This window comes from Rhinolophus hipposideros, assembly GCF_964194185.1.
Source record: "Rhinolophus hipposideros genome assembly, chromosome: 13".
Lineage (NCBI taxonomy): Eukaryota > Metazoa > Chordata > Mammalia > Chiroptera > Rhinolophidae > Rhinolophus > Rhinolophus hipposideros.
This window is the reverse complement of record NC_138059.1, coordinates 39,355,009-39,368,919: the sequence shown is the minus strand read 5'-3', so window position 1 is coordinate 39,368,919 and position 13,911 is coordinate 39,355,009.

Below are 13,911 nucleotides of genomic sequence, written 5' to 3'. Positions count from 1 at the left end.
AAAAGAACCACCTAGCTGAGCTTAGTTCAAATTGTCAATACCTAGAATTGTGAACTACTCAGTGATTATTTTTTTAAGTAATTAAGCTTTGGCATTGTTTGTTACACAGCAAAAAATAACTGATACATTATTAGAAGGGTGGAAGAGGGAATATGGAATTGATGGAATGAGTATCCATAACTGAAGGATAAGATGAGATCCAGTGTCTTCAAATACTGAAATTCTATGATTTGATGAGAAAAATCCCAATGTCTATAACAAGTGCAATACATATAAATTTCTAATTTAAGACCATATCTCTCTTCTCCTCTGTTTTATGTTGTAAATCTCAGAAATACACAACATGTATCTAAAGATGAGTGGGGGAAAAGAAGGAGGAGCACAGTAGAGAGGAGCTAATTGATTATTTATTTAGAAATATCTAAATCAATTTATTTAGCAATCTTCATTCAATCCAGTTAGCAGTATACAATAGTAAAAGTCAAAGGCAATTGAGGCAATCAAAGAATACAATCACAAGAATGTTCAATAACAAAAAGAAAAATTCAATTAAGATTAAACTACACACACATTAATAACAATGTTATGCCAAAGAAGCTCAACAAACTGTGGGAAAATAACTCTGGAAAGGTTAGGAACCAGCCAACCTTACAGGACTTCCGGCCTCCAGCGTTGGAAGCCTCGGCAGGGAACTCACCAGGTCTGCAGTTGGAAACTGGAGCATCCTCCAATGCCGTTTTCAAGTGCCCAAGAATGCCAGAATGATGATGAAACCCCAAAGAATCTTTCTTCCCTATTTCAAAATCTCCTCTCAGTCAACTGAGGTCGGTCTTATATATATCTTTCCCAAAAATATACCTTAGAGCCAGGCTCTTTGTTCCTGCCTCCCCCTCTGGGAATAGCCAGTTCCAGGAGGGTCTAGCAGTCAATGACAAAAAAAGAAAATATATTACTTTTCTGGCTGAAGGGCTAGTTCATCCAGACAAGCAATATCTACTGTTCTTTCTTGGGATAATCAGCCCAAGTTCTTCCAAAGCTTGGCAACGTGCCTGTCATGTTGTCCTGATATAACTTAGCTACTTCTTCACTTTATCTGCTGATGTGGGCGAAACAGACAGAGCAAAGAGGGAATTCTCTCAACCCCTGATCAAGAATTTCTTTAACCCTAAGCTAACCATCACCTCACAGCACAGACAGAACAGCAAACATCATTTCATATCTCCCCTGCTCGGGAGAATGAGACCAAAGGTGGAATTTACTCAACCCCTGATCACAGCACAGAAATCACCTCACATACAGGAACAGATAAAAGCTAATAGACAAAAGCTCCAATGAAGGCAAATTTTCTTCAACATCTTCCAGATAGTAACCATAAAGAAATACAACTATCACCACACCAATCTCATTACTTCCTGGCCATACGTTGTTCTGTTGCTATCAAGGCAGTACTTTCTTGTATTGTGTACTGTTCATAAATATTTACTTCACATGATTCACATCCCAATCTTGGATAAGAGTTATAATGATAAAAAAGAGTTGAGACTTATGAATTAATTTTTTAAAATTTGTATAAGAGCTTATTTGAGCCAAAACTGATGATAATTACAAGGAAGCAAGATCTCAAATTCTCCCTGCATTAATTTTTTTAAATCAAAAGATATTGAAAATACTTGTAAAGTCACATATGGCCACAAAAGAATGCAGCCACTATAACACTAAAGGAGATTACTTCTAGGCTTCTATCTAGTACAATGCAATTTTCAACAACTAAGCGAGAGGCTTTGAAAATAAGAGGTAATGATAGAAATGATGACAAGCCCACCGCTAAATGAATGGCAGAGAAAGACTAGAATAATAATAGTGTTAATTCCCAGTGGTTTTACCCATTGTTGGCAGCAAGTCACAGAGCAGGCTTTCACAATGACAACATTATAATTAAATTGCCAACTAAATAATTTCTGAAAGTCAGGAAAAAAATAGCACTATTTAATTTTGGAGAAGATTCCATTTCACTGAGGTTTTTGCTTTTTGCCCACAAGTCAGAGATTCCCAAAATGGAACACCACCCTGTCCCGGTTTACAGACGGGCATCCATCTTAGGTCACAAAGAGAGAGATGCAGCAGAGAGGCAGATGCATCTTTATATACAGCATACTCATATTGCACTGAGGACGGTGGGCCTTTCAACTCACTGTTCGGTCCTTTTCCCTTCCCCAGCTTTGACACAGTTTTTTCTTTGAAGAACAGGAACATCAGGAAAGAATATGGATAGTTCTCATTTCCATTTATGCTGCTCCCTGTCTCCTCTGCTTGCAATCCTGAATGGCCTCAAAGGACCTCCTCCTCCAGCTACACAGAACTGAACCAGCAGGAGGGATCGGCTGGTTTGAAGGTGCAGCTGCCCTTATTCATTGCAGAACCACAATGTCCTCTTTCTTATCTTGCCTTTTTTTTGTTGTTGTTTGCCTGAAGGACAAAGACAGAGAAAGTAGACTTCATTTTTCTTATTAATCTGCTCCAGCTGGTGGCCTATCCAACTTCTGAAAATCACTTTTGATGTGACTTTTCTTTTTTAATGCAACCATCTCATTTTATATAATTTTATGAGTAACGGGATTGAAATTCAGTTGCAAAAAGTTTTCAGTTTAGAAAACTGAACCATCATTCAGATAAATAAAAACTGAACCATCATTCAGATAAAAACTGAACCATCATTCAGATAAATAAAAATGAGAACAAAGAAAAAAACTGTGATAAGCAAAATAAAACAGCCTGCTATGACAAGAATGTACATGAATCGTGTTTTCCAAAGGCTGCATGCATTTCTTCTCTGTTTTGTAATGACCTGAAACTTTCTCCTCGCCAAGTCTCTCTTTGGCTCCTTAGTTGCCCAAGGATGACTAATGTCTCAACTGAGAAAGGTGGACACACAGAGTCTTAGACTCTCAGACACAAGGGACCTCTCACTTCATTTTGGTTCACTAGTTCCACGGCATCCCCCATAGTTTTTTGGGAGTTGGAGAAACAAGGATGGAGAGTGTTATGGACACAATTATGTCCCCCCAAAAGAGATGTCAAAGCCCTAACCCCTAGTACCTGTGAACGCAACCTTATTTAAAAATAGGGTCTTTTGCACATGCAATTAAGCTTAAAATGAGGTTGTTAAGGTGGGCCCTAATCCGATATATCTGGTGTCCTCACTTGAGGAGAAGAGATACTAGGACAGACACAGGAGGGGACAACACTATGTAATGACAGAGGAAGAGATTTAACTTCTGCAGCTGCAAGCCAGGGATCTCCAAGGATTGCTAGCTACCACCAGAAGCAAGGAAGAGGCAAGGAAGGATTCTCTCCTACAGGTTTCAGAGGGAGCATGGCCAAGCTGACACTTTGATTTCAACTTCTGGCCTCCAGACCTTTGAGATAGTACATGTCTGTTGTTTTAAGCCACATAGTTTGTTACAGCAGCCCTAGGAAATGAATACAGAGAGTTTCGGCAGATTGCCCACGATAACACAGCTGTTGATGGCAGAGGAACCACCAAAACATAACCCTTATGAGTCCCACTGTCCATTGTCCTGAGTTTATTCCTCTGAAGTGTCACAACTCAGTTGTGTGCATGTGTTTTTTCTTACATCTTTGTCTTTGTGAAAATAAATGAAGCTACTTCAAAATGGAGCTGAAGCGGCCATGCCAGAGGAACTGCCTTTCATGTCTTATGCCTCAAACCTTTGGAATCTTAAAACAGAGCAAAATGACCTTTGGACTGGGCCTAAGCAAACTTGTCTCCCAAAGATCTGTTTACAAGGATAAAAAGAAAGCAGTTATTATGACTACCATGCTGATGTCTACCAGGCTGAAAATTAAGAACATTTTTTAGAATAAACATCACTGTATTATATTATTTGTACCAATAGAAATGCCTTCTTTCTATTGATGTAATTGTCCCCCTTTCCTTTCTCATAAATACATATTGCCTTTGTCTCCTAATCAGAATATTATTTTGGCTCCTGTCTCAATCATTGCTTCTGGAATAACTATTTTTGATCTCAAATGCATATTGCCTCTCACTTTGAAAGGCCTTTTACTTTTAGGTTAACATTTTCATTCCAGATTTCTATAATAATTTCCCTCACAGACTTTCCTTGTCTCCCCACTAAATTTGAAACCTACAGGTACGTTGAAAGAATAATATAATGAACACACATATTCCCTTCACCTAGATTCAGCAATTAACATTTTGCCATGTTTGTTTCTTTCTCCATATGTTTACTTTTGCTTGAAACCATTTGAAAGTTGCAGACATTATAACATTTCACACCCAAAAACATCAGCATGTATCTCCTAAGAACAAAGACATTCTCCTTCATAACAATCAAGGATCTTAATACCAATACAAAAGGATTATCTAATAAAAAGACTATATTTAAATTTCACGAGTTTCCCCCCAAATATCCTTTTGATATTTTCTTCCTTCCTCCTCTCCCTTTCCCTCTGCTGTCCTTTCCTTCATTTTTGGACTTAGCACCCCATCACTCAGCTGCCATGTCTCCTTAGTCTCTTTTAATTTGGAGCATTCACACACTTTTTTTTTGTTTTTGTCTTTCACAGCATTAATATTTTTGAAGAGTCCAAGCCAACTGCCTGCCTAACAGAATGTCCCACAATCTGGATTTGCCTGTTTTGAGAAAAAAAGTGGACTGGTTAAACATTCTTTAGTAAGAATATTACCAAGGTGATTCTGTGTGATTCCCATTGTATCACATCAGGGAGAACAGTGTCGGTCAATAATCACCATCATTGATAATATTTGATTCATTAGTGATGGTGGTATCTACCAGATATTTCCATTGTGAAGGTACAATTTTTCCTGTTGTAATTAATGAATAATCTGCATGGGATATTTGAGAGTAGACTTGTACTTAACTGCTTAATACAGTGCATCCAGAGTTAAAAACAAATGTTGACTAGGTATTAGATATCACTCCATACCTGAAACACAACACCTAATGTACTTAACTTACCACATGTTTTTTACAAGGGTTGTGGTGGGGGGCATGGAGAGGGGTGTTAAGGTTAAAACTAACCCTCCTCCTTTTACAAACCACCAGCCTACAGAAATCTGAAGGTCATTCTCATGGCTTTACCAGCACATATAATACTATCCAGGTTTATCCAGGTTTTGCTCAGCCAAGATTTTCTGACTCATGAAAATTTACATTGAAACTGAAGAAGGCATACCAAAAAAAGTTAAACATACCAAAGAGTAAAACCCTAGGTAGGTAACCCTGATCTTAAAGCACAAAATAACATTAGACAAATCAAAGGTTTGCTTCTCGGGATGTCCATAGCTCAAACATCATGGATAACTTATAGCTTGTACTGTTATATTGTGTGAGGGTATTATTTTCCTTCTTGGCTACCATGAAGGACATAACTTGAGAAAGCAAGACAAAAATAGATCTTCAAAGTCATATCAATCATTTTTGAGAGGTCAAAAATACCCGCAGTTTTAATTGGAAGTTACTACTTTTAATTAGTATAACGTGAAAACATATCCCTAAGTCTCTGAGTGAATAATGAGCATGGTGATTATGGTTGCATAAGCCACCAAGCCCACCTTCGGGGTGTTCCTATGCCATGAGAGGAGTGGCTCAGCTGTGAATTCCTGTGGGGTGTTTTCTGTATTGTTTTCCCCACTAGATTGTAAGTTCCATGAAAACAAGGAATTTGGTCCTGTTTGATCTCGAGTCCAGAACAATGTCTGGCACACAGTAGGTGTCTGATAATTATTGATTGAATGAATTAATGACTCAAAATAGTGTTCTTCAAGGTTAGGTCAATTCAACATTTCCAAGCAAGTGGTATAACCTCATAGCCCCTCTACCCCCTTTTAATTACAAAATTTGTTGCTGGGAAGTGAGTGAAGGGGGCTTTCTTAGTGTCTCTATCTCAACCTCCAACAGCTTAGCTAGTCTTTTCAGGACAGATAGACTTCAAGGCACACCTCTGTGTACCAGATCAGGTCATGAGTTTACCCCTCAAGGCCAAATATCTATTTCTTTTTTTTGCTAAGCAGGAACCAGGAAGGCTTTGTAATATTCCACTATCCCATCATCACTAGTGTCTTATCTCATTCCAATATTTGAATTGAGTTGCTAAAGGTCATGGGGAGAAGAAAGTGTGTACATTGCTAATAGAATACATAATTTGCTTACTTAACATGTTTTTCTATACATGATTTTGTATAGAAATATTTTGATATAAAATTTTGGTTAATTTGCTTAAATATATGACAGTTAATTAAAATAAATGATCCATCTGCCCTATCAACATTACTTTTTGTTGTTGTTCATGTGTGTAAATGCTTTAGTTTCAAGGAAGCTAAAAGAATCAATTTGCACAAATGTTCTCTTCAATCAAGACCCCGCAGAGTCAAAGATGGTAGACAGTGCATAGTAAGAAAGGGCAGAGGGGGCAGGAGAGAGGCTCTCCTCCCAAAAGGAAATAGCAATAATAAAAATTAAAATATAAGAATAGTAGTTTGTGTTATTGCATGCTTATTTGTTTACAATAGTCCTATGGAATAAGCACTGTTAGTCCCATTGTAGAGAGGAGGAAACTGAGGCTTAGCAAGGTAGTGACTTGACAGTAGTAAGATGTCAAACAAGGATTTAAACAGAGCATATCTGACCTCAGAGCCCTTACTTTACCATAAAGAGGGATAGCTTCCAAGTACACAGTAGGCTGAGAGCCTGTATTTATGAGTGTCTGGCAAGTTTTCAAAGAAATCTTTGATCATTTCTTAAAGTACTTATGCTGAGAGGAACTCCGAGCAGATAAACTGTGAGATCTCTGTCCCAGAGTTCAGATAGGGGACTTCATATACTCTTGTTAAACATCTTTTGATATTATTCAATTCTTTTATCATCTCAGTCATTCTCCTTGAATCCCTCTTCAAAGTGAAATATCCTTAAATTTATGGATATAGCTCAACTCCTGAGAGGCATTCATTTGCAAATAGATGAAAAGCTTTGTTACTGTAGATGAGATGAACAAGGGACACTGGGCACAGCCAGCCTTGAGCATGGCCACATTAAAGATTCTATTACCGCTGACCTGCTTAGACTCACAGATCCGATAGCTCAATGTTTCTTTCATCACCTTGAGAAAAACTAGGGGGGGAAAACGCCTGTATATAAAAAGTCTGAACTTCTTTAAAGGTTCTTATTTTTAAAACTAACACTTAGAAAAAAGTAGAAGGTTTACATTTATCAAGCTTAAGTTTATCTAAACCTCATAAGATTTTATGGGGCAAAAACCCTTCTAAAACCAGTATTCATGTTGGCAGCAGCAGCATTCCAAAGCTGCAGTTCAAATTCTGTACCACTGTGGGCACAAGTTTCTCTCTTAGGCCCACCTTACCCCTGCCCCTCTCTCCTCCAGACACATACAAGAAAAATATTCAAAACCAGTTTTAAAAAGCAAACACATATTTTTTCTTTCTCAGAAATTAATTTCCCCTTAATATAGCTGGGGTTAAACTGCTGACAGGCAAATAGCAGGAACTTCTTTATACAGGAACATCTATCTCTCTTCCCATCCCATCTCAAATGGCTCCTAACCTTTTGTAGTTCAAGGACCCATGAATGAATGCATGAAAATGCAGATTGATGTGAGGTTGACAAGTTTATTTTGCAATTAAAGAAAGCAAATTATCATTTGATACATATTATCATTATGACTTCAAAAAGTGACAATGTAACAGAAAAACATGTAAGTACATAATTTCAGTCTAAAGAATTTTTTTAATTAAAGTTTATTGGGGTGACAATTGTTAGTAAAGTTACATAGATTTCAGGTGTACAATTCTGTATTACATCATCTGTAAATCCCATTGTGTGTTCACCACCCAGAGTCAGTTCTCCTTCCATCACCATATATTTGATCCCCTTTACCCTCTTGCCTCCTCCCTGCCTCCCCCCCTTACCCTCTGGTAACCACTAAACTATTGTCTGTGTCTATGGGTTTGAATGGATAAAGAAATTGTGGTATATATATACACAATGGAATGCTATTCGATGGTAAGAAAAGACGAAATAGGACCATTTGTGACAACATGGATGGATCTTGAGAATATAATGCTAAGCGAAGTAAGTCAGACGGAAAAAGCAGAGAACCCTATATTTTCACTGATATGTGTTGTATATAAACCAAAAACAACAAAAGAATTTTTAAACCATAAAGGTAAGCTTATAGGATTCAGTTTATTCACAGAAAAAAAAAATCACTGCCTTTTTTGTTTTTCTCACTCTGCCACAGGTCAGTGAAAATTCTATTAGAGACTAGCACTGGTCCTGGGACCAACATTTGGGTACCCCTGATCTAAGAGAAGTCTTTCCTAAAATCTCCATATCTTGTCCATCCACCATCAGGCAAAATTAATTCCCTTCTCTTTTCTCCTTATTTTGTGACTACGTATGTTTTACAACACAGTTTCATAATTATTCCTGTTAGTGTTTATCTAGCAGCTAGGCCACAAGTTCTTAAAGGCACAAAGATTGTGTCTTACCCTTGTATCCATTGACAAAACATAGCACAAAGCCTACAACACAGTACAAAGCCTAGAACACAGTAAGTGTTCTCAGAGTATTTATCAAATTAATCTGTACATAAGTAAGTCAAATGTAAAGAGAAAGTTCTCTCCCTAGATGAAACTGATAATCTTATTTGCAAACTGTCATACCACATTAGACCCTGAAGGGAGGTCCCAGAGATGTAAAGAAATTTATAAGAACATTCTAATACCACTGGCACACAGCAATGACTTGCAAATTTTTACGCCTAAATTGAAATAATGAGTGAACACTACTGTTCTAACAATCCTCAGCTAAGAAATTGTTTTTTAGCCAAGTTGTGTTTAAACATTGATAGTGACACTGATTTATATGTACTTCAAAGGAAAATGGATCAGTCCTTCTGGAAATGATTTTTAGCATGGTGTGAGGTAGGGATCAAAATACATTTTTTCCATATGTGAGGTGATCATAGATGTGTGATGTTTTTTTATATAAAAGGAAATAAATTCCCTGTTAAATTAGAAAAAAAGAATATGGAATTTCCAGATGCAGAATAGACTGAGAATCATCAGAAGGTAGGATAATAGCTAGCAGCAAATGAGATCCTCTGTGTTCATTTATGCACGTGGTTTATTGATCAGTCATTAATCTGTGACCTGAAGACTGAACACTGAACCAGCAGTTCTCTGAATCTAGGAAAACAACATGTCCTAATTTGTTTCCCTGACAAAATTTGGCTACACTTCATTTATGCAGTAAAAATATATTCCATAAAAATATCTTCATGGATTTTCTCATTGACAAATGAAGGATGAAATCATCTTATAAGGAATGGAATCACCAAAAACTTTTATCCTTTATATTCATATATCTCCCTTGAAGCAAAGAACATAAAAAGTGAATGGAATGAAAATTATAATCGTTTCTTCACTACCAAATTCAGAGAATGTAAGCATATATAGTGTTACGTTAACTATTATTTTAACTCCTTAGTGGTATCCAAAAGTTAAATTTATTAAATTATCCAAAAGTTAGTGTTGTCTTAAAGATCAAATTTGTATTTACCTATAGTAGTGCTTAAATAGTTATGAGGCTACACAAAGCTTTATAAATGAAACTGAGGCATGACTGGCAATTATAAGCATAATCAGAGGAAGAAACTGGAAACCCAGAACAACACTGTTTGCTGGTGCTTATTCACCTAGTCTTCAAGATGAAAGGAATAGAAACAGATCTAGGGGCAGAACTTGAGCATGTCTGAATTCAATGCCTTTGTAAAAGCATCATCATGTAGGCTCATCTATATTATTTACTCATCGTGGTTGGCAGCCTCCAAGATGGACCCCAGCAATCCCCATTACTAGAATTCATACCTTGGTGGAGTTCCTCCCAGATTTCGCCAGGGTTGGTTTGCATGACCAATAGGATAATACAGAAGTGATTGTATGTCATTTCTGAGAATAAGGTACAAAAGACATTGCAGCTTCCATTTTAGTGTCTCTTTGTTGCTCAGATCACTTGCTTTGAGGAAAATCAGCTCCTGTGTCATGAGAAGTGCTACAGGGAGGCCCACGAGGCAAGGAACTGAAATGTTCTGCCAACAGCTATGGGAATGTGCTGGAAACAGGTTCTGCAGCCCCAGGCAATCCTTCAGATGACTGTAGCCTCAGATGCCAGCTTGGCTACAACCTCATCTGATCTGAGCCAGAACCAGTCAGCTATACTGCTCCCAGATTCCTGACTCTCAGAAACTGAGTGAGAAAATAAATATTTATAGTTTTAAGATGCTAATTTTGGGGGTGATTTGTTACCCAGCAATAGACAACTAATACACCTACTGTGAACTTGGCTAAGTTAGAGAAATTAATTGAGCCTCTGCTTCCTCATCTATAAAGTGGGGACTAATGTAAATAGAAATACATACTATACTTGTTCTCCTTTGTTCCAGAATTTATGACTACTGTTAGAAATGCATAATATACAGATCATGTATTAAAAGAGGAGAGAGAACAAAAACACAAGAGTGGGGATATAAAAAAGAAATGGGACAGAGGTTAAAAACTAATGTATCACACAATCCTATAACTGGGCCACATTTCTGGCTCTGAAACTTTTGGTAATGACTCCAACCTCCCCCCACCCATACACACAGACACAGGTATTTATTCATTCCAGAGTCCAAAAACGTAAAAGAGAAAATCCAATTATGTTAGTATCCTTAGTACTAACATGGATGAGAATTTCTTTGGGCGCTTCCCTAAAGCAGACACAGAGTGCGGTACAGCTGCACTCTGCACAGATACACACAGTGTCTCATATTGTGCAGGCCTGTAATGGACTCTCACACAACAGTACCTGCTATTACTACCACCATTTGGGGCAAAGTTTTACCAGTAATACAGCTAACCTCTAAACCATATTTGCCCTTCACAGGCTAATACTCTTGACTTACTCTTACTCTTGACTTTTCATCCTCATAAATATTAAAAACAACCAATTTTCAGCCAGAAACTTAATAGAATCAGTTTTGGAAAGTCCTGGGCATTCCAAATATTTTCCCATATTCCTTCCATCACAATAAGAAAAAACCTCAGTGGACGTACATGTCCATCCTCATGGTCACCCATGCACAAAGCTTATGGCCTAGCCACCCAGTCCTGATGTCTTTAGTAATGTCTCTTTCCTCTGTTCCCTCCTTTATATTCTTGCTGCCATTGTCTAGCTCTGAGTTTTAACTCTTTACTCACAGATTTAGGTGACAGCCTTGTCTTAGCCAGCTCAGACTGCCTTAACAAAATACCATAGATTGGGCGGCGTAAACAAACTACCAACATTTATTTCTCAGTTTTAGAGGCTGAGAACTCCAAGAGCAAGGTGCTAGCTACTTCTCTTCCCTGGTGAGGGCGCTCTTTCCTGGTTTGCAGATGGCCCCCTTCTCTTAAGTGTCCTCACATGGGGTGAAAAGGGGGAGCAAGTTTCCTGTGTCTCTTCTTATAACAGCAGTAATCCCTCTCCTCAAGACCTTATCTAAACCTAATCACCTTCCAAAGATCCCACTTCCTAATACCATCAGGTTGGGGGTTAGGAGTTCAACATATGAATGTGGGGAGACACAATTCAGTCCATAGCAAGCTCCTAGTCATTCCCAATCTAGCTTGATGTATATGATTGTCAGAACACTTTTTCTCTTCTTTCATAACGATTTAGTTAAGTGTCAACCTGAGTCCAGACTGCAGCACATCAAAATTCAGCCTTTTGCCTCACCTCTAACTCCTGTTCTTTACCCAACATAGCTCCTTAATTCAGGTTTGCTCCCTGTCCTCTCTGGGCCTTTCTATACTGTGAAACCTAGAATGCACCACCACCACCTCTGCCTTTCTGGATTCCAATTCCATACTTTAAACCTAGTTTAATCCCTAGCTCAGAGAATTGAGAGTATCAGTGTTGTAGGGACTTTAAATGTCTCTGTTCAATCCTCAGCCTCACCCAAGCATCATTCATTCATCCATACAACACTTATTGGGTACCTCTTAAGCCAAGTAAAATGAATAGGATAGGTTCAGGCCAGAAAGAGGTCATGATTTATATAGGGAGACTGGAATGCAAATGATTACATTTTAGGTACAATGTTAAAGACATGAACAAAGGGCTTTGGGAGCACTTTTTTTTTGAAACTTGTCTACATTCTATTTAAATACCTCCAGTAAAAGGAAACTCATAACCTAAAGGGGAGCTCATTCCATTTTCAGAAATCTATAACCACTGAAAGTTATCATATTGAGTTTAAATTTACTTCTACACATTTATTCTAGCATTTTCAAATTCTAGTTTTCAAAGATAAATCTAGCTTTCTTTTCACATGATTGCCATTTAATTATCTGAAGACCACACCATGAATATCCCCAACCTTTTTATATGTTCTGATTCTAGGCTCTTCACCCTGCCTTCCTCTGGCTCCACTGAAAGTTTTGTGGGGATTCACCGAGGCAGAATGGAGCGAAGCTATCACCTCCTTTTGCAACATAAGATCACATTTTCCTTTTACAGAAAGAACTTATTACATTACTTCTTATAGACGATCATAATTTCCAGTAATCCTTTTTCTTCTCTCTCACACACATTAATAATACGTCCTTCAAAAGCCTATAGCACAAACTTGATGGCTCATACTGGGGCTTATTGCATACTGTCCTGCATTGTCCATTAATTTAAAAAATTTTTTTATATCTAAGCTCTCTGCCTAAACAGAAGTTTCCTTGGGGGTAAAGATACTTTTACTATTCATATTTTCCTTTAATAAGTATATGAATGAGTAAACAAGTGTTAAGGGAGAAAAAGCACTGTGGTATGCAGAATAATGCCCCTCCCTAAAAGATGTCCACATCCTGTGACATAATCTCCAGAATTTATGAATTTGCTATGTTATAGGTGGAATTAGGGTTGCTTATCAGCTGCCTTCAAAATAAAGAGATTAGCCTGGATTACCGTAATGAGTCCAATGTAATCACAAGGGTCCTATAGAAAGGAAGGCAGAAGAGATAAGTGTCAAAGAGTGAACTGCTAGGTTTGAAAATGGAGAAAGGAGCCAGAAGGAAGGAATGAGGGTAGTTTCTTATGCTGGGCTGGATAAGGCAAGAAAACTGATTCTCCCCTGCTGACCTCCAGAACTGTAAAATATGTGTGCTGCTTATAAAGCCACTAAATTTGTGGTACTACGGTAGCCATAGGAGACTCATTGAAGTGCTACCACTTGGTGTTATTTGCCAGCCATCATATGTCATTTTCATTTAATTATCATTAATCCTAACAACACACCTTTGATTTTAAAAAAGCTGAAGCTATTGGGTAAATCTGGAAAGATTACCCAGCTAGAAAGAAGCAGAGCTAGGCTTCTAACTCAGGTCTCTTTGTTTCCAACTTATACTCATTTCACAAAGCCATGATCCCTTAAGAAGGGATAAATTCACAACCCAGATATTGTACCTGAGTAATACTCTAAATATTCTGATTAGACTTACCAGCGCCCATTGTTCCTAGCAGAAACTGGATACATAATTCAATAGCTATTAACATTCCTCTTTTTTTTTTCACAAATAACATACAGCCTTTATTTGTCATAGTGCTATGGTAATTAGTGCTTTTTGTTTTGTTTTGTTTTGTTCATCATTTATATCCCTCACACTGTGAACCTCCCTCCCCCCATCCACTATCCCTCTGACCTCACACTGAACCATCACATTATATATATAAAATTATAGTTAGCATTCATTAATGTTTAGCTTCTGGTGTACAATGCCATGATCAGGCATCCACAGTATCCCTGAGGTGGTCT